Source organism: Macaca nemestrina, chromosome 9, assembly GCF_043159975.1.
Source record: "Macaca nemestrina isolate mMacNem1 chromosome 9, mMacNem.hap1, whole genome shotgun sequence".
In the NCBI taxonomy this organism is placed as follows: domain Eukaryota; kingdom Metazoa; phylum Chordata; class Mammalia; order Primates; family Cercopithecidae; genus Macaca; species Macaca nemestrina.
Genome location: NC_092133.1, coordinates 83618560 through 83638625, shown reverse-complemented (window position 1 = coordinate 83638625; position 20066 = coordinate 83618560). Strand labels below are relative to the sequence as shown.

The following is a 20066-nucleotide window of genomic DNA, read 5'->3' as shown; positions in this document are numbered from 1 at the left end:
TCCATCATTAGCTGAAAAGATCAATGGAGAGCAATTCAAGTGAAATCATGGTAAACTTGACAAAACAAAACCAAACAAACCGTAAATGCTTTGGAGATCTTTCTGAGGACTAGACCTTTTATCACGGGGCAAACTTAAATGATTTTCAATCAATAACTTCATCTAAGAGGGATGTTGAGGCAAAAATATCATACTCAGAATTCTTGGTTGCTTCCTCCCTTGTCAAGTCAGTCAGCGGATGCTTTCTCAAGATTCTTACACATGGCTTTGATACAGGATTTGAATGAGTCTTTTTCTGACCAGTATACAAAAACTATACTGTGGAACAGTGTCTTGTCTCAATTCTGCAATCACTTCTGTGCATGTCTGAAGTCCTAGACCCCAGGAGGAGAGACATCAACTTAGCCAAAGGTAATTTGTGAAGACTGACCATGGGAGGTGGTGGCCAGAAGTCCTCTGGCCACTGCTCTCTGAGCATGCCCATAGAAAGTCCTGGGCCACACTGACTGCTGAGAAAGAACATCTCAGGGCTTGGATCCCCTGTTCAGAGGACACATGCTCTTCCACCCCATCAGGGAACAGTAGAGGAATGGCGGCTCCATGCTGTGTCCTGCCCAGCTCTCAGTCTCTGCACTTGAGGCCCTGGGCCGGCATAGATGTGAAGGCTCTTCAGTGTTATCACATGGAGACAGATGATAGGAATCCTGCAAATGAGCAGAAAGGATGTGATGATTAAAGTTTCTTCTGAAGTTATTACAAACTCAAGTCAGAGAGTTGCTTCTCTACTAGATTTTTATTGCCAACTGGAATTCTGCACTGTGTTGCAGAGTCGGGGGTGGGGGAGTGTGCAATTGTTCCCTTACTACCTGCTGCTCTGTCAGCTGAAATTGATCAAAGCTATAACAAAAACATTTCTAGAAATCATTTGAATGCGGTCGGGAAAACTCTGGGAATGGAGTCAGAAGAAGCTGTATTTTGGAGTGTGTTTTCAGGTCTAAAATTCTTTGCCAGAAATGTTCTTTAATGGAATCTCCAGACTGAGTAGGAAAACAGGGCATACTATTTTTTGAAAGGAATGAGCAGGAATGAAATAAATGCAGTCCAAAGGGAATGCAAAACATGCAAGTTGAGGATACTTTGCTTTAGGATAAACCCTCCAAAGGGAAACCTTTCAGCAAGAGTGTTACCTAAGTGCATGCAATGCAGGTTTGTATTACTGAAAACTGGGAGTGGCCTTTGCGGACGCACTGATTTCTCAGAGGCACGGTCATGGAGGTTCAAACGAGAAGGCCTTGTCTGGCCCCAGGAAGTACCCAGGTGCCTCGTCCCTCCATTTCCCCATCTCCAGCGGGGCGCTCCCAGGGCGGGCTCCAGGCCTGCCCCATGCGCCTGCGCACGAGCCTTGAGGCAGGCGGGGTTCCAGCGCGCCGCTGGCCGCCCTCAACCGCTCAGAGCGTCTGTTGCTGGCGGTTCATGGCGGGGAGACGCGCAGCGCGAGAGCAAAGGGCGGTTACCCAACGGCCTTCGCTCTCATGGCGTCCTTCTTGGTGTTACCTAAAAATAAAGCCAAGTGTGATTAGAAGGTAATCGCCTCCTGGTCATGCTCCCACTGGTCACCAGTGTCGGCGGGGCGACCCCACATTTTGGCCAGAGCAGGCCTGTGGCGGCGCTCAAGGCGGGCGCCTTCAGAACTTTCCTACCGGGGGCCCTGCGGGACGCCCAGGCCTTGCTCCTTTCCCTTGCTAGCCTGGCCCTGAAGTGAGGGAGGAGGGTTTAACAATGCAGTGGGAACCCCAGAGTGGGTCTGGGCAGTGCCTCTCATAGTCCAAACAATGCAGAAGCTTGAGGAAGTCCTCAGCAGTTGAAACCGTGATGCAGTTCAGCGAAGAAGTAGTTCCTGTCCTCGTAAAATCAGTGAAGTTCTCACGGATGACCTCACTGAGTAAGTTGTGAAGCTTGTTGACTTGATCAGAATAATCAGCCAGCATGCATGTTCTAATACACTCATTTGTCAATGATATGAGCAGCTGCGAATGGAAGAACAGGCCATTAGTCATAGTCTGTTCACTTAGTAGCACAAGTTGTTTGTGGATGCAAGAGTGTGGCCAAAGTCAAGAAAAGCTTCTATACGAATCGCTTACTTATGTGGAATTTACAAATAAAAACTAGTGGTATATTATTTGTAAATTGCAGGCTACACATGTATCTAAAATTTACTGCACACACGTATGTATCTTGGGTGGTTGGGTTAGTGTGTACTTGAGAATGTCAGGAAGATTTATTTTGGATTTCGGAGGGTGTGAGATTTGTGGGGGTGGTTTTGTGTATGTGAAAATGTGTTTATATGAATTCTTAGTTTGGAATTTGATATGTATTTAATTGGCGAGAATCTAATATGTATTCACACGTGTGGGTTGGTGGTGTCTGTCTGGAGATTGCAGATTAAAGATGGTCATAACTGGGCCGGGTGCGATGGCTCACGCCTGTAATGCCAGCACTTTGGGAGGCTGAGGTGGGCGGATCACCTGAGGTCAGGAGTTGGAGACCAGCCTGGCCAACATGGTGAAACCCTGTCTCTACTAAAAATACAAAAATTAGCTGGGTGCGGTGGTGCATGCCCAGCTACTTGAGAGGCTGAGGCAGAAGAATCACTTGAACCCAAGAGGCGGAGGTTGCAGTGAGCCCAGATCGTGCCACTGCACTCCAGCCTGGGCAACAGAGTGAGACTCCATTCCCCGCCCCCCAAAAAAGAAGGTCATAACTGTTTTTGTGAGAGTCTATAGGAGTGAGAGTTTATATTTGGAGGATATGAGATGTAAGATATGTATACCAGAAAAATTGGGGTTAGATATTTGTGATTTGGGTTGTGAAGATATATTTTCCACGTGTTTTCTCAGATGAATGTTGGGGATTTGTATTTGTCTAATGTTTGGCAGATCTGGAAGAATTATCTTCCATATCTTGTGCACATGGGCAATAATAGAGAAAGTGCTTGTGTCTATTTTTGTGGATGTACACTCTGGTTTACGTATTTGGGAAATGTAGGAAGACCATTTGTGTAGTCAGGACATGTTGCATGGTGATGCGTGTTTCTTTTTATGATTTTCATGGGGTGTGTATGGCTATTTCAATGTGTGAGGGCAGTTCCATGTCTACTGGGGGACTGGTAGGATGAATGTGTGCAGTTGTGAGGTGGAATTTGTATGATTCTGTGTCTTGGAAGATGGAGTTATTTCTCTGTGAGCATTTGGAAGTATGATTACATAAGTGCCGGTATTGTGGAACTGTATGTGTATTTGAGGATATGAGGTGGCATGTTTGCATATTTGTGGCGTGTTAGTTAATCGTGGGTATATTTAGGGCATGTAGAGAACTACATGAGTATTGAGTTTGTGTGTGTGTTCAAGGGCATGGCAGTTTAAATGAATGCTTTGTGGAGCTATGTGCTTGTATTTTTCAGTAAGTGGTTATTAGGCTTGTATATTCTGGGAATTTAGTATGTGTGTGTCTGAAAGAGGGATGAGGTTCTCTTTTTATACCGGAGAGTGAGAGAGTTGAATTTATATCTATTAGAGGTGTGTGATATGGTTATTGTTTAGTACTTGGCAATGTGGGAGCTGGTTCATACTAGATTGGGATAATTTGGGATTGGGAAGCGTTTTTATGGGTATTCATAAATGATATGCTGGAGATATTTCTGTGCATCTTGGATATGCATACTGGTTTGTGTGTATATTTATCAGCAGATAGATGAATTATCTAAGTCTATTTATAGAATATGGGATTGCTAGTATTTAAAGTGTATTTCTTTGGAGAATGCTAGGGTGTTCGTACATGTGTTTGGGCATGTTTGGGGGGATGAAGTGAGGAGGTTGTATTCCGGAGATGTAGCATATTGATTGGATAGTGTTTTGGGGGATTTACACATTCAGGAAATGGGGATATTTGCGTGAGTGTCTATGTGCCCATGGGTATATGAAAGTTGTGTGTGTATATGAGAGTTTTATTGGTGTTTTTGTGGGGTTTTTGGTGTTGTATGGGTTTTATCTGGGAGGGTGGGGTGTGTATTCATGGGTAGTTTGTGAGTGTGTATATGAGGGGTTTTGGGTATATTAAGACTTAGTGGTCCTCTGTGTCTGTTGTGAAATGTAATCCTCGCAGAATTTGGTGTTGCCACTCGTATGTGTGTTCTCAGTGTTTGTGAGGTGGACTTATATGTATTTGATAAAACTAGTTTGTGGTTCTGTGTGTATTTGAGTTTATGGGGCTTCTGTATTTTGTACTGTGGGAGATGTGGGAGGTTCAGTGCATGTATTTGGAAACAGAGAGGCTGTGTAGGTTGTGTTTGCATTCAAGAATCATGGATTTCTGTATTTTAGAGCCGTGGGATTGTATGTGATTCTTTTTCTGGGTGATGCCTAACACAAGTGTTGTATACCTTGTGATTTTTTTTTAGAGCGTATGCTTATAGAATTTTCATTACGTACTGTTAACAAATATACTGAAAAGGATTTTCTTAAAAAAACAACAAAAGAAAAAAAATAGAAATTTGATTCCAGTGAGCTGTTTGTAAATCAAGGAGTCCCAGCCTTCAGTGCAAAACAAAGGTACACTCTGAAAGAACAAAGAGAGCTATTATCTTTTATAGAGAAAGTTCGTCCTCAGATTCCCAATCTGGTTCACTCTGCAAATGAGGGATACAAGTTGTTTATTTCTGATTGACTGATGCAAGTCACAATCTTATTTCTTAAGTCCATATGACGAAATGGTACCCCTTGATTCAGGTGGCATAAACAGGAACAGACAGCTGTGAAAGTCCCAAAGTGACACAAGTACATGGTTTTTGCAGGAAGCAGGGTACATGTGTGAGACCTGCAGTTAGCAAATGGCTGCTTGGCTCCATTTTGAGTTTAGGCCCAGTTAGCCACTCATGATCCATCTTGAAGGATTAGCCCTTTCAGGGTTCACAGTATATATGGGTACTGTGTTCATTGTACATGTTTGTATTTGGGCACATATATATGTACATACATGGTTTTAGCAGTGATGTGAGCATTTGCGGCGGGTAGAGTTTTGTCTACAAATTTGAGTAGTTATTGGGCAGTCCATCTACTGTACCATGTAGTTAGGGTACAGGTACAGGTAGCAGTTGTGTTGCTGGTGGGCTGGTTCAGGTTCTTGACTTTGCTGCACAAAAGAAGTCTTACTTTGAGAGTGAGTCCAACATAAAAGTAAGCAAGAGAGGTTACTGCAAAGCGAACATACACTCTGACAGCGGATCACAGTGTGCTGCTCAAAGGTGAGACAGCATTGACTGATGCTGGGGAAACCTCCTTTTTGGGAGCCTTACATGACTATTCATGAAGGGGTGGGAAGGGATGTCACTGTTAAGCACGCTCTGGGTGGTTCTCTGGATGTGCACGCGTTATTGCTGCACACGTTAGTGCCTATATCACGTGAATCATTAACATCTTAAATCTCTACCCAATGGTGTGTTTTTCACTGTTATAATGAGCATCGGTCAAGCCAGGGACACTAATCATGGGTTTTCGCACTTGTGCGAATTTGGGGATTTTCCTTCTTCTTTTCCACCTCTTTACTGCAGGACCTCCTTGTGCGCTGTCGGATGGTTTGTTCTCTTCATCTGTTTAGCAAGTTTGTTCTCCTTTAATGGAGGCTATGACCACCCTATCCTATCTTAGTTGTGTGTGTCTGTTCGGGATACATGAGGAGGTTGTGTTCCGGAGGTACGTAGTTTGGTGGTTTCGTTTGTATATTTGGGGTGAGAGTTGAGGGTCCTACTCCAGGTACAGGTAGATTGTGTACACGTATTCCTATGAAAGGATGTGGCTGTGCTGGAGCTGGCTTTTGCTAGCTTGGGGTAGCCACTGGGCACGGCACATCTCTTTTCAGCTCTCTGTTCAGTGGCATTAGGTTGGTAGTTTAAAATTAGTCATGCTGAGATATTTACACCACATAAGCAGCACAAATCTAGGCTTTCTGATATCCCCCTGGAGAGCATTTTATTAAGCAGTTAGCAACACACCACTGGGGTGTGTGTGTGTGTGTGTGTTCAGGATCTGTAAGCAGACGTTTGTATGAAGCAAGAATCTTGAGGCTTTAATGGGTGTGTATACTGGGGATTCTATATGTAGAATGACAAGGGTGGGTCATTCTGCATCACTGTGTTACTCCTAAATACTTGGTTCATTTTTTAGGGCCAAAGAATCCTTATATATGGTGGTTTCTGGCCTTCCTCCTGCAGATGGATGCAGGGGTACCTGCAGCTTAGGCAGGTGTTTGCTCCTTCAGTATCTGTATGTTCCTAGCATCTGGATCCTCAGATGGGTGGGCCTGGTAGAAAGAACACTGTGCAGAGCAGAACTTTCCCAGATATTGTCCATGTGATGGGCACAGTCAGAAAGATGTGGGGTTTCCAGGACAGGAGGTCCGATGTGCCATGTCTTCTCTCAGTCCTGATGTCCCTGCTGATTCCTCTGGGGCATGGCGAGTGACGAGGACACCCTCTAACATAGGTTCCACAAGATGAAAGCCTGCAGAACCTGTGCCTGCACTGCCATCTGCCCCCTGGGTGGGGATACTGTTGGGTGTCAGGCTGAGAGCTGGGCCACCAGTTCTCAACCAACCTGTCCCCATGGAAACCTGAGGCTTCGGGGCTAAGGCAGGACCTCCAGCAGGTACCCAATGTTGAGAATACGTGTTGGTTTCTGTGTTAGGAGTTTTGTCTCAGTGGAGTCATGGTAAAAAGAGGGAATCCAAGGCATGTGACATTTTCTTCTTTCTCTGGTGAAGTGAGGAATGAATGTTGACCATTTCTTTCTGAAGTTCCCTACAGAAAACGTATACTCAGCCTGAGGAGCCCAAGGTGACTCCTTATCTGCTCTTGGAGAAGGTGTCATCTAGAGTCTTGACAAGGAGCCTTCAGGCACAAGGACCTGAATCTGATTTCTCGTGGAAGTCATTGGGCAGACTGAGCCAGACAGAATCAACTTTGTTTTTAATTGTGCAAAACTAGGCCTTCTTTGGAAGTCACATATTTGAAATATCAAGTCAGAAAATTCTTTTTATGAAGTAAAAGTGTTCTTTGTCATTTCCTCAGTTACTCTTTTTTCTTTTCCAGATTGAAAATAACCCGTTACTGTCCTCAGGGAATCAACAATTTCATGAGCAATGACTTCCTGGGAGGCTGTGGTTCTCAAATGTTAGCCTGCCTCAGTGTCAGCTGGAGGGGATATGAAAGACAGATCACTGCACCTACCCCCAGAATTTTAGATCCCAGAAGTCCAAGGAGGGTTCCAGAAGTTGCATTTCTAACAAACTCCCATGTGATGCTGCTGCTGTTGGACTGGGGACCCCATTTTAAGAAATGCTGCTGTAAGGTCCAATGCTAGGAAATCTGAAGGATAGAAATATGCAGGTTCCTAAGAGGTGGGAACGAATGGAATTAACAAGGTAAATGGGTTAACCTCCATGTGGAAAGTGCCAAATGCCCCTTGCATAAACCCTTTGCTGTCACAGAGCTCACAAGCTCAGGGTGCAGTGCGGGAGGCCGAGGTGAACAGTAGTTTGGGATGTCAGCCATTCACACTGGGAACTGTGTGGACCCTGCAGGGAAGCACAGCACTCAGGCTGGGTGAGGTAGGGGCCGGGGATGGCTTCCTGCAGACCTAGAAGCATCAGAAGCTGTTCCTGGGTGGATTCTTAAAGAAAAGAAGGTGTCCAGACAAAAGTGCCGGGCGAGGCACGTGCTCTTCCAGCAGAGGAACGTGGAACTGAAAAGCGGACGTGGAGCATTCATGGGGCAGCAAGCTGTGCAAGTGTCCCCAAGGGGAGCGTGGAAGTGAGGCAGTGAGGACAGAGTGCAGAGGCGGGCAGGGCGAGACCCAGAGGGCATGGTAACACAAGAGGAGGAGCCCAGGTGATATTATGAAGGCTCCTTTGACATCAAGGACAGAGAAAGCTTTGCTAAGACTCCATATAAGGGGGCATCAGAGAGGAAAGGAGAAGCGGGAACACAGCTCTCCCCAGTCCTCTAGGCCTTCCACTATAGGATAGCCTAGGTGCAGACAAAATTTCCTTTCCTTTTTGTTTTGTTGAAAGATTTTGGAATTGCATGGAGGGAAACTTGTAAAGACTCTGGGCAAGGCTAGAACCAAAATGAACACAAAGAGAATACAGAAGTTGGGTCTGGAGGTGAACAGAGGAGGCTTCCATCTCCATCTTGTGCAGGCTGTACAGCCTTCAGCATGTTACTTCTTGTGCCGCAGTCTCTGTATTTAAATAGAGACCTAATTCCCTCACAAGACCCATAGGACCTCACAGGGGCTGGCCTCCCTGCTGTTTTCAGCCTGAGCTCACAGGCGCTGGCCCTCACTCTTCCTGCTCCCGCTCCATAAGCGTCTTTCCAACTGGGTTTGCCAGACTGTCTTCTGCCCCAGCCCTTTCCCCAGGTGGTTTCCTCTGTCTGGAGTAGTCTTGCCCTCGCCTGACTAATTAACTACATTAAATCTAAGACCCACTCCCTCAGGGCAATCTGATCTGCCTGCATAGGTTCAATTTCTACTCTTAGAGGGTTTTAAGCATTGGGAACTTTTACTTGATAGCACTTAGTGGTTGTTATTTGTGTAATTAGTTGTTGAATGTCTCTTCTACTAGAAGAGGGGTCAGCAAACCATACCAGCTTTGACCTGAAGCCTGATTTTGTAAATGTTAATGGAGGAGATCAATTGCCTGCAGGGTCATATTGCTGGAGATGTGGAGTAACCGATCAAGATGAACATATTTTGGTTCATTTGGATGATCGACTTAGCAGAGAGCTTCCATATCCTCTCAAGTCTGCATTTTTATCTAGTTAACATTTCTTTGGTGCCAGGGAGTGACATTTTCTTTGTTATAGAGATATATTTAAAAATGCACAGGGAGTTAATAGGAAATATTGTGTTCTCACCAAGTGAAGGCCAAAAGACTTCATTGCAGGATGTACAAAGGAAGCCTCTGTGTAACTTACATAGGGACAAGTGGTGGAAGCATCCAGTTACTGCAATGCGTGCCGCCAACAGGCAGATCTCAGGAGAGTCTGCATGTGGGCAGGGAGAGCCATTTTCTCAGGGTGGAGGGGAGTGACTGTTCTGCCTTTGTTCCATTACATTAAAATTGTCATTTGAATTTTATGAGGTCCCTACATTTGTTGATCTGTAAGTTTCTTTAGGTTTTATGGTTGTAAGATATCTATATGCCTACAATCTTTATATCTAATGTTAAGGTTACATATAATTAATATATATTTAATAAAAATATAATATATATATTACAAAACATATAGACACATGAGCAGAGGCAGAGCAACAAAAATAAGGTTTTAATACACACAATCAGGAGAGAAAAGGGCCCATCAAAGTGAACAGGCAAGGGGAAGGGGGCACCTGTAAATAGCAGTGGGCCTCCTGCCAGTTCAAAAATAGAGACCTGGCTGGGGACTCTGGTCAGCCAGATTAACGGTCAAGCCAGGGAGGGCACAGCTGATGATGACACATGCTGGCTCTTCTTCTGTCCACAGGAGAGTGTCTCCAATACATTGTGGTTCTGATTGGGTTCATGAGCCCCACATCCTCCAACACACACACACACACTCACACACACACACACTCACACACACACACACTCACACACACACACACACACACACACACTCACTTTGAGGTTTGGGGCCTCTGGCTTGTATAAGGAGAGAGCAGCTTAAATTTAACTTCAAAGGACTGAGCCCCTTCCTCAGGCAGCAATGTCCATTCATGGGAACCATATGTGGAGGGAGACTTGCTTCTTATTTGTTCCCCATCATACCACCTGTGTGTACCAGGTGGGCCTTGGGTGCTCTTTCTGAATGGGGACCCTAATTGTGTTCAGTCGCAGCAGTTATGGTGCCGTCCCCATCGCACCATCTGTTCTGGAGGAGGATGTTGCAGAGGCGCTGCTCCCTAAACTGGAGGTACCTGGAGGAACCCTGATGGGAAGGCTCAGAAAAACAGGGGCACTGGGGACACAGGCTTTCCATTATTGCCCATCAGGGGGCCCCAAGTGTGGGCTGAGGGGTGGGGCTGGAGAATATGAATGTAGCCAGGCAGACGTCGGCTAATGTCTTTCCAGGGTGCCTCTACTGTGCACTGAATTTGGGGAATTAAGAGAGGGCTCACTCTGGAGCTTGGTGAAGATTTGAAAACAGCAGCGTGAATAGTGGGAGTCGTGTCCATAGCAAAGAGTTGAGGGCTCAGGAGGCTGCAAGGCCAGGTGGGCAGATAGCCTTGCTGTGATGGTGGAAATGGCTGCTGTGGAATTCATCTGCTGATAGGTGACAGCAGGGATCCCAGTGGAAGGTGCTGGAAGAGGAGTGGGGGAGGAAAGAGGAGGAGAGGAAAGCACACATATGGGTGTAGGAGGCTCCCTTCTGAAGGGAGGCTGGAAGGAGAAAGATGCGGGACTAGGAGGTATGGGGCAGGGGTGAGAGGTCAGAGGTGCTGAAGCTGCAACTGAATGAGGGCAGCCTGCTTTCTGATTAGGTGGAACCCCCCAAATGGGGGCAAGGTCAGTGAGAAGAGCCAGGGGAGAGTTAGGAATTATGGATATCAATTTTTACTCAATTCTTGGTGTGGGCGAAGGTGGAGGGACAGGCAGGGTGAGGGGTCCAGCAGCCATGTGGGCCAAGTCAGAGGTAGCAGGAGGTGCTGGGATCTGTGAAGTGTAGGTGGCCAGGGGCAGGGAGTCTCAGCATGTGTGGAGACAGCAGGGGCAGGCTGGGTGGTACTGCGGTTTGCCATGTCTTCTTCCTTTTTGAGATGGAATCTCACTCTGTCGCCAGGCTGGAGTGCGGCGGCACTCACTGCAACCTCCACTGGATCTCCACTCACTGCAACCTTGCCTCCCGGGTTCAAGCCATTCTCCTGCCTCAGCCTCCTGAGTAGCTGGGATTACAGGCAAAAGCCACCATGCCTGGCTAATTTTTGTATTTTCAGTAGAGTCTGGATTTCACCGTGTTGGCCAGGATCTCTCGACCTCATGATCTGCTCACCTCAGCTTCCCAAGGTGCTGGGATTACGGGTGTGAGCCACTGTGCCTACCCTGTCATGTCTTCTTTATCCTTTTAAGTGACTGTTTTAGTCTCCTGGATTCTGATGTTCTACTTAATACCCACATGTTCTTATCCATGTTGCCCAGGAATCCCTCAGGAGATAGGCAGGGAAGCTTAGCAGATGAGGGCAGGTCATCTCTATCCACCTCTATTGCAGGGGAGGGGTTGGTGGCAGTGGCAGCGGTGGTCTTGACAGTTTTCTTTCACCAGACCCATGGCTGGCAGCTCTAGGTGGAGAATATCTACTCGAGGCAAGAGCTTCAGGATCCTTGGGCTGCATCTCCTTCCCCTGCATTAGCAAACCTGGAGCGCCGGGCAGGTGGTCTTTACCCAACACCTTCAAGCCTGCCTTCTCTGGCCAGAGGAAGCAGCCCAGAACTGGGGCAGGGATTATTCTCCTTAATATTATCCATAATATTCCAAAAGTTCTCAAAAATTGGTAAGAAAAGGCACAACATCCCAATGGGAAAGTGGTACCACATACTCCGGACTATTTCCCCTGCTTAATGTCCTGAGTGTAAGTACAGCCAGTCTTGTCTGCCTCTCCTCTCCCCTGCCTGTGATGCCCCCTCAGAAGCTGTCTCCCCATTCTCAGTGCTTCGCTGATAGAAAAATATTGCACTTCCCACACAAGGCTCTAGTTCCAGACATGCTTCCAGAATTCTCGAGAAACCCCTCCTCTCCCCGGAAAACTCTGCCCTTGCACATTAGGTATCCCGGTTTTCCTGTTGGGGTCCCATTACGGCATCATCAGCAGATGCGGCACAGTCTCCTGAGGACTCGGGGGAATCTGTCCCAGAAACCAGGGTGTGGTGACTTCTGACTCAATCAAGGGAAGAGAAAGTCAATCATGGAGAGAAAGTCAACAAAAAGTAAACATTCTAATTTCAAAAATAGTCTCATCATTCCACTTCAGATGAAGGGACTTGGAAAAAGGGGAGCAGGGAGCTGGGTTTTTAATGGGTTCGGAGTCTGATATTGGCATGATAAGAAAGTTCTTGAGATGAATTGGCGGTGATGGTGAGAAAACAATATGAATAAACTTAACACCAATAAATCCTGTACTCACAAATGATTAAAATGGTAGTTTATGTTAAATCTGTTTTACCTCAATAGAAAGTAAATAGTTTTGTTCCCAGTGGGCAGGTAAGCAGGAAAAACTCTCTTGCCACCTCTTGGCAAGAGCCTGAGAAACAGTTGGGCACACCAGCAGTGTGAGCTCTTCCAAGGGCAGCGGTGACAGCCCGAGAGGCAGTTGAGTGTAGCAAGGGCAGATGCAGGTCCCTGGTCCCAGAATGTGAGTGTGGTAAGCCAGCCTCAACTTCTGCCTGCCTAGGAGGCATCCTAGGAGGTGAGCCTGAGTGAGCAGGGGTGAGCTCTGTGTGTCCTGTGAGCAGCAGTAGATTATCTGTCCACCTGTGCAGAGAGGGGAGAAAGCCATGATGATGGGACCTGGTTTGGCTGAGAATCCCCAAAGGCCCTGGAGCTCCTTAACCTGACATTAAAACACAAAAGAGAGCTCAGCAAAGGCCACCACGCCCAGCTAATTTTTGTACGTTTAGTAAAGACAGGGTTTCACCGTGTTGGCCAGACAGGTCCCGAAATCTTGACCTCAGGTGATCCACCTGCCTCTGCCTCCCAAAGTGCTAGGATTACAAGCATGAACCACCATGCCTGGCCTTCATTACCCTTTATTACTCATTTTTTGATTTTTGTTTGTGTCTGCCTATCAGCCACTGTGCTCATCACTCACTTGACAAATATCACATCTTGAGTAGATACTTGTAGAATGAATGATTATGATTTCGCTTCAAGACCTAAGGAGTGGAGGCATAATGGTGGACTACTAGAACAGGTGTCTCTAGACCTCTAAGTGTGTGAGTGTAAGACATTCTAGACCTCTAGAATGTCTCTTCTACTAGAATTCAGCTTTGATGACCTTAACACCCAGCGATGGAGAGCATTCATGAAGCCTTGAAGGCGGCTGGCCTGCAGGGAAGCAGTCTTGGACAAGTTCAACCTGCCCCCATGCCACTTCAACAATCAAAATTTGTATCACTCCTCCTTGCTTCCTTTACTCCTTCAAAAAGCATAGAGTTTTTCATGGGGTTGCACATCTTTCATTTTGCAGACATTATGAACATCATTTCATTTAAAAAACGACTCCCTAACCCCAGTTAACCAAGAAGTACATAATGCAGAATAAGCAGCAGTTTGCCCTAAGACCATTAGCAACATTCAGGGACATATACATTTTCCTCAGTTTCTTCATTGTGCTAATGGGCAGTGAAGAGTTGGTGATTGAGAACTCCTCAGATAATTGGTGTGCTATCAGGGGCATTGCTGAAAGCAGGAATCTTGGAGGCTGGGAGTCACTGTGTGGGCAGAGGAGGAGAGGAGACAGAGACTGTGTGGAGGGGTGAGGCTCTGTGCTGTCAGTGAGGGCTGTTCTCTGCCCCCATCTCTTCCAGTCCCTTCTTATCTCTGCCATCCCAGGAATGATGGAAGTGCCTGAGGAAGACTACCTGGGCTTCCTGATGAGTTACGGGCAGACTGCCTCTGTGGGACAAGAGGGTCACCTGCAAGCCAGACAGTCCAACCCTTCCTGAAACACATCACTCTCCACCCACTGCTTACCAATTCCCTTCAAAGCTGCTCCAGCTGCACATTTTTTAAAGTTCTATTCAATGAGAACGCATAGACACAGGGAGGGGCACATCACACACGGGGCCTGTCGGGGGGTCGGGGGCAAGGGGAGGGAGAGCATTAGGACAAATAACTAATGCATGCAGGGTTTAAAACTTAGATGATGGGTTGATAGGTGCAACAAACCACCATAGCCCATGTATACCTATGTAATGAACCTGCACGTTCTGCACATGTATCCTGGAACTTAAAGTAAAAGAAAATAAGAACTTTTTAAAAAGTTGTTCTATTAAGATATGGTCTGTGGTTTGGGAAAATGGTGACTCCTTGTCCTGTTCTTGGAGAAATACGTCATTTTATAGAGATGACTGGCCCAGAGGCCCAAAATCTCACTGTCAGTCTGCTCTGGTTCTTCAGCAAATGCTTTGAATCAGGGTTGATTGTGGCAGAGATGGGTGGTCAACACCTTCACCATTGTGGCCCTTCCCTGGCATCACTGGCCAACTTTCACTCTGGTGAATTCCAAATATGAGGCTTGCCCAGCCCTTTCTTATGCTCTTGGATGAGCCACAGCCATACTACCCACCAGGACCAGGCCCTTCCTCTGCACACTCTGTGGATAGCAGTCATTGCCCTGAATCCATGAAAGCATCATCTGCTTAAACCACTATTTCTTAGTGTTGCTTTTTGCAAATTTCAACTTCACAATTTCTGTTTCATTCTCTATATAAATTGGAGAACACTTGTGAAAATTCCTCATCTTACAGTCCATTTTCTGTTAGTCTTAGCCCTTTTAAAATCCTGGGCCTTGTTGTCTTGAAGTTTTTCTGGGATTGAGGCCAGCGGGATGGCAAAGCTGCTGTCACTGAGGTATGGCCTGGAGAGTCCTTGGGTATCTGTGACAGAAGGCAGGGCCACCAGCATGGGAGCCAGGAATAGGGGACGACTCCAGGGGATGAAGCCCAAGGAAGACTCAGCATGTCAGGTGTGGGTCAGCTACAGGACCCTGTGCAGGATGAGGCCCGTAAGTGTGGGTGACCAACCACTCACACGGGGAATGAGGCTCTTTGGCCCTATTTCTCATAGGGCTGGTATGTAGGGCCCCAGGTGTCCCTGTGCTCAGAGCCTCAGCCTGCAGGGAACCCCTATCAGCCCCTCCATGGGAGTTGGGAGTTAAAGGGGGCCATGAGCAGCTCTCCTGGGGGATGTTCCTTGTCCTGGGACTGGGACATCTGTCCCTCAGGGCCCACCTGTCCTTTTGGGGCTCCAAGCACAGAAAGTCGCAATCTCGGTCTTCACATGGAGACCAAATGTGTCCCAAGCCAGGCTGTAGCACACACACGAGGGTGTAGGTAAACAGGCCAAAGCCCACTGCCCCCCCTGACAAGAGCAACTGTAACAGATAAGGAAGTGGACAGACTTTGGAGAATGTCGGGGAGCTGCCTCAGAGGTGGAAGCCAGGAACGCGGGACAGCTGGTGCCTGACTGAGGGCGCCCATCACCACAGCACACATCCTTGTGCCTTTCCATAGGGTCAGTCTGGCTCCAGCATTTGCTCTGGAATAATAGGGCCCCACAGAACAGACGATCATGACCACCTGTCTGCCAGAGAGATGCGAGAGAGCCTGAGGAGAGGAGTCCCCTGTATGATGCTCCCTGGGCCAACTGACAGGACAGGGCTTGTCGGGCACACAGGCCCCAGACTCAGCATTTATATCTAGCTCATGAGCCCAGTGACTCTGGGCAGCACAGTAGCACACGGTGGACACATGCTCTACATTGAGTTAGGCAGGCCAGGAGCTGACTGCTGACAATTGGCCTGGCCACATCCTTGCACTTCACTGTACAAGAGTCTCAGGGTGGAGTGAGGTGAGCTCTGAGATCACACCACAAAAAACTCATTGCTGGGAAGACCAAGCATGCCCAGGACAGCTATATAGAAGGTGGTTGTTGGGTCCTTCACACCATGTAAAGCAGAGGCTCTTAAATAGCTTGGGTTAGGACGCTCCCAAATCTTCACTGAAATTTCCAAGCCCATCACAGACTCCAAATTTTGCCTAGATTGCCCTGAGCATCCATGGACTCCTGGACAAGAAGACCATGTACTGGTCAGCAAAGTTGTCATGACAGAGCCTGGAGGGTCTTACCTTCAGGACCCTGCCTGATACCTCCTCCCAGAGAACCATCTTCCAGCCCCTAACATATTTTCCCATCCCTGTAATCATGCTAAATGGAACAGGAAGACACTGTATTAGGGTTCGCCAGAGGGACAGAATTAATAGTATATATAAAGGGAATTAGCTCACATGACCCCAAAGGCAAAGTCCCATGAGCTGGAGAATGACAGCGTGGCTCCCAGGGGAGCCAGCATCATGGCTCAATAGTTTGAAAGCCTCAGAACCAGGGAAGCCAACAGGGCAGCCCCCTGTCTGAGGCCAAAGGCCTGAGAGACCCAGGAGGCTGCTGGTACAAGTCCTAGTGTCCAAAAGTCAAAGAACCTAGAGTCTGATGACCAAGGGCAGGAGAAAAAGGCATCCTGCTCGGGAATGAGGAGATGGGGCAGGGTGGGGTGGGGTAGAGGGATAGGGGGTGGGGAGAGAGAGAGGGAGAGAGAGAGAAAGAAAGATGGAGCACTGAATATCCCCTTTCTTCTACCTGCTTTGTCCTAGCCACGCCCCCAGTTGATTGTGTGGTGCCACCCACATTGAGCAGGGATCTTCCTCTCTCCGTTCACTGACTCACATGTCAATCTCCTCTGGAAACACCCTCACAGACACAACCAGGAACTATGCCTCACTAGCCATCTAGGCATCCCTCAATCCAGTCAAACCGACATCTACTCTTAACCATCACAGATATACAACATCAAAGGAGGCAAATGTGGAAAAATAAAATTCACTCTGGGCTTTCTCCTCCAACTGAGGATACGAGTGCTCAAGACCACCCTCCCGGCATTGCACTCACCCCAAAGCCTCCACGTGTTTCCAGGAGCACAGATACCACACACGCCATCGGATACACCCTAGCAAGGTTCTCCCCTGAGGTGGGACTCAGAGGGCCCCTTGGGGCTTGATAGGTGTCAGCAGTTTGCCTCATTGTAGATTATGCCACAGAATGATTTTGAATAGGGATGATAGTGCCAGTTAATTTGCAGCATAACTTTGAGTCCAATCATTTCCCTTCCTTCCTTCCTTCCTCCTCTCCTCTCCTCTCCTCTCCCTCCCTCCCTCCCTCCCTCCCTCCCTCCCTCCCTCCCTCTCTCTCTCTCTCTCTCTCTCTCTCTCTCTTTCTTTCTTTCTTTCTTTCTTTCTTTCTTTCTTTCTTTCTTTCTTTCTTTCTTTCTTTCTTTCTTCTTTCTTTCTTTTTCTCTCTCTTTCTCTTTCTCTCTCTATTTTCCTTCCTTCCTTCCTTCCTTCCTTCCTTCCTTCCTTCCTTCCTTCCCTCCCTCCCTCCCTCCCTCCCTCCTTCCCTCCCTCCCTCCCTCCCTCCTTTCTTTTTTTTCTTTGTCTTTCTTTTTTTTGGGGGGGATCTCGCTCGGTCTCCCAGCCTGGAGTGCAGTGGAGCAATCTTGGCTTACTACAACCTCCACCTCCTGGGTTCAAGCAATTCTCCCTGCCTCAGCCTCCCAAGTAGCTGGGATTACAGGCGCATGCCACCACGCCTGGCTAATTTTTGTATTTTTAGTAGAGATGGGGCTTTGCCATGTTGGCCAGGCTGGTCTTGAATGCTTGACCTCAGGTGATCGGCCCGCCTTGGCCTCCATGGACTCTGTCCTGGTTTCCTTTTCCTGTGTGGTTGCCAAGTGTCCTCTGGCCTAGGGTTAAGTGTGCAAGATGCTTGTGAGCATTCAAAGTGTTGTTCCTAATAAATGCATTTCATTTAAATAAAAAAGAATGTTCTTGATGAAGTAGTAAAAATTATTAAAGTTATTAAATCTCGATCATTAAGAATGAACATTCTTAATCATGTATGATGAGGCATCACACTTATGCATATCAAAGTGAGTGGGCAAAAGAGTAGATTAGACACAGATAAAAAGGGAATCTATGACATGGATGATTGATAGATGTAAAAAGTCAGACTGTAGCACAGAAAATATGAAAGAGGAGTTTATGAACACAGAATCTACTAGCACCTGAATCTTGGACTTCCTAGCCTCCAGCTCCAGAGCTGAAAGAAGTAAATATCTGTTGCTTAAAACACTCAGTCTATAGTATTTTATTATAGCAGCATAAGCTTGAAGAAAGAGCTCAAATCAATAACCTAACACCTCAAGGAACTAGAAAAGGAAGAACAAACTAAACAAAAATTAGCAGAAGGAAGGAAATAATAAAGACCAGATAGATAAACAAAATAGAGAATAGAAAAGTAATAGAAAAAAATCAACAAAATCAAGATTTAGTTGTTTTAAAAGATCAACAAAATTACAAACCCTTAACTGGACTACCTAAGAAAAAAAGAAAGAAAACTAAGATAACTCAAATTAAAAATGAAAGAAGGGACATTACAACTGATGCCACAGAAACAAAAAGAATTATGAGAGAATACTACTAATATTTAAATACCAACATATTGAATAACTTAGAAGAAATGGATAAATTTGTAGAAACATACAACCTACCAAAACTGAACCACAAATAAATTTTACAAATCTGAACAGACCTATAGCTAGTAAGTAGATTGAAGCAGTAATCAAAAACCTCCCCAAAAGAAAAACCTGGTGTGTGATGTTCCCCTTCCTGTGTCCAAGTGACCTCATCATTCAGTTCCCACCTATGAGTGCAAACATGCGGTGTTTGGTTTTCTGTTCTTGGGATAGTTTGCTGAGAATGATGGTTTCCAGCTGAATCCATGTCCCTGCAAAGAACACAAACTCATCCTTTTTTATTCCTGCATAGTATTCCATGATACCGCATGTTCTCACTCATAGGTGGGAATTGAACAATGAGATCACTTGGACACAGGAAGGGGAACATCACACACCGGGTCCTATTGTGGGGAGTGGGGAGGGGGAAGGGATAGCATTAGGAGATATACCTAATGTAAATGATGAATTAATGGGTGCAGCACACCAACATGGCACATGTATACGTATGTAACAAACTTGCACGTTGTGCACATGTACCCTAGAACTTAGAACTTAAAGTGTAATTAAAAAAAAAAAAAAGAAAAAGAAAAACCTAGCCCTGGAAAATTCTACCAAAGAATCAATACCAATCTTCCTCAATTCTTCCAAAGAATTAAAGAAAGGAAATGCTCTCAAACTCATATGAGGACAAAATTATCTCAATTCCACAACCAAAGCCACAAGAAAAGAAAACTAAAGACCAGTGTATTAGGTGAATATTGATGCAAAATTCCTAAAAAACTTTAGTGAACAGAATTAAACAGCACATTAAAAGGATTATAGGCCAGGCACGGTGTCTCACGCCTGTAATCCCAATACTTTGGGTGGCCGAGGTGGGTGGATCATGAGGTCAGGAATTCAAGACCAGCCTGGCCAAGATGGTGAAACCCTGTCTCTATTAAAAATACAAAAATTAGCTGGGCGTGGTGGCAGGTGTCTGTAATCCCAGTTACTCAGGAGGCTGAGGCAGGAGAATCGCTTGAATCTGGGAGGCGGATGTTGCAGTGAGCCTAGATTGCGCCACTGCACTCCAGCCTGGGTGACAGAGTGAAACTCCATGTCAAAGAAAAAAAAAAAAAAAAAAAGGATTGTACATCATGACCAAGTTGGATTTATACTTGGAATGCAAGGATAATTCAAAATACAAAAATAAGTCACACACCACATTAATATAATGAGAGACAGAAATCACATGATTCAGACAAAACATTCAACAAAATTCAACACCATTTCATGACTAAAAACACTCAGCAAACTAGGAATAAAAGGAAAATACTACCACATAATAAAGGCTTTACATGAAATGCCCACAACTAACATTATGTTTACTAGTGGAAGACAAAGATATTCCTCAAAGTACAGGAGAAAGTCAAGGATGCCCACTCTTGCCACTTCTATTCAACACAGTACTGGACCAGAGCAATTAAACAAGGAAAAGATATATAAAAGGCATTCCAACTGGAAAGGAAGAAGTAAAATTATTTGTATTTACAGATTATATGGTTTTATATGTAGAAAACCCTAAAATTCCACCAAAAAACCTGTAAGAACTAATAAATGATTTCAGCGAAGTTAAAAATGCAACATTATCACACAAAAATCCATTGCAGTTCCATACATTAGCAATGACCAATATGGAAAGGAAATTAA

At 46.0% G+C, this 20066-nt stretch overlaps 1 long non-coding RNA gene across 1 annotated transcript; it reads left to right on the top strand.

The window, feature by feature from the left end:
• Positions 1-1440: 1440 nt before the first annotated feature.
• On the top strand, positions 1441-9271 carry LOC139356292 (uncharacterized). Its single transcript, XR_011607878.1, has 3 exons — positions 1441-1583; positions 1839-1942; positions 7142-9271. It is a non-coding gene; the product is annotated as an uncharacterized lncRNA (long non-coding RNA).
• Positions 9272-20066: the final 10795 nt, after the last annotated feature.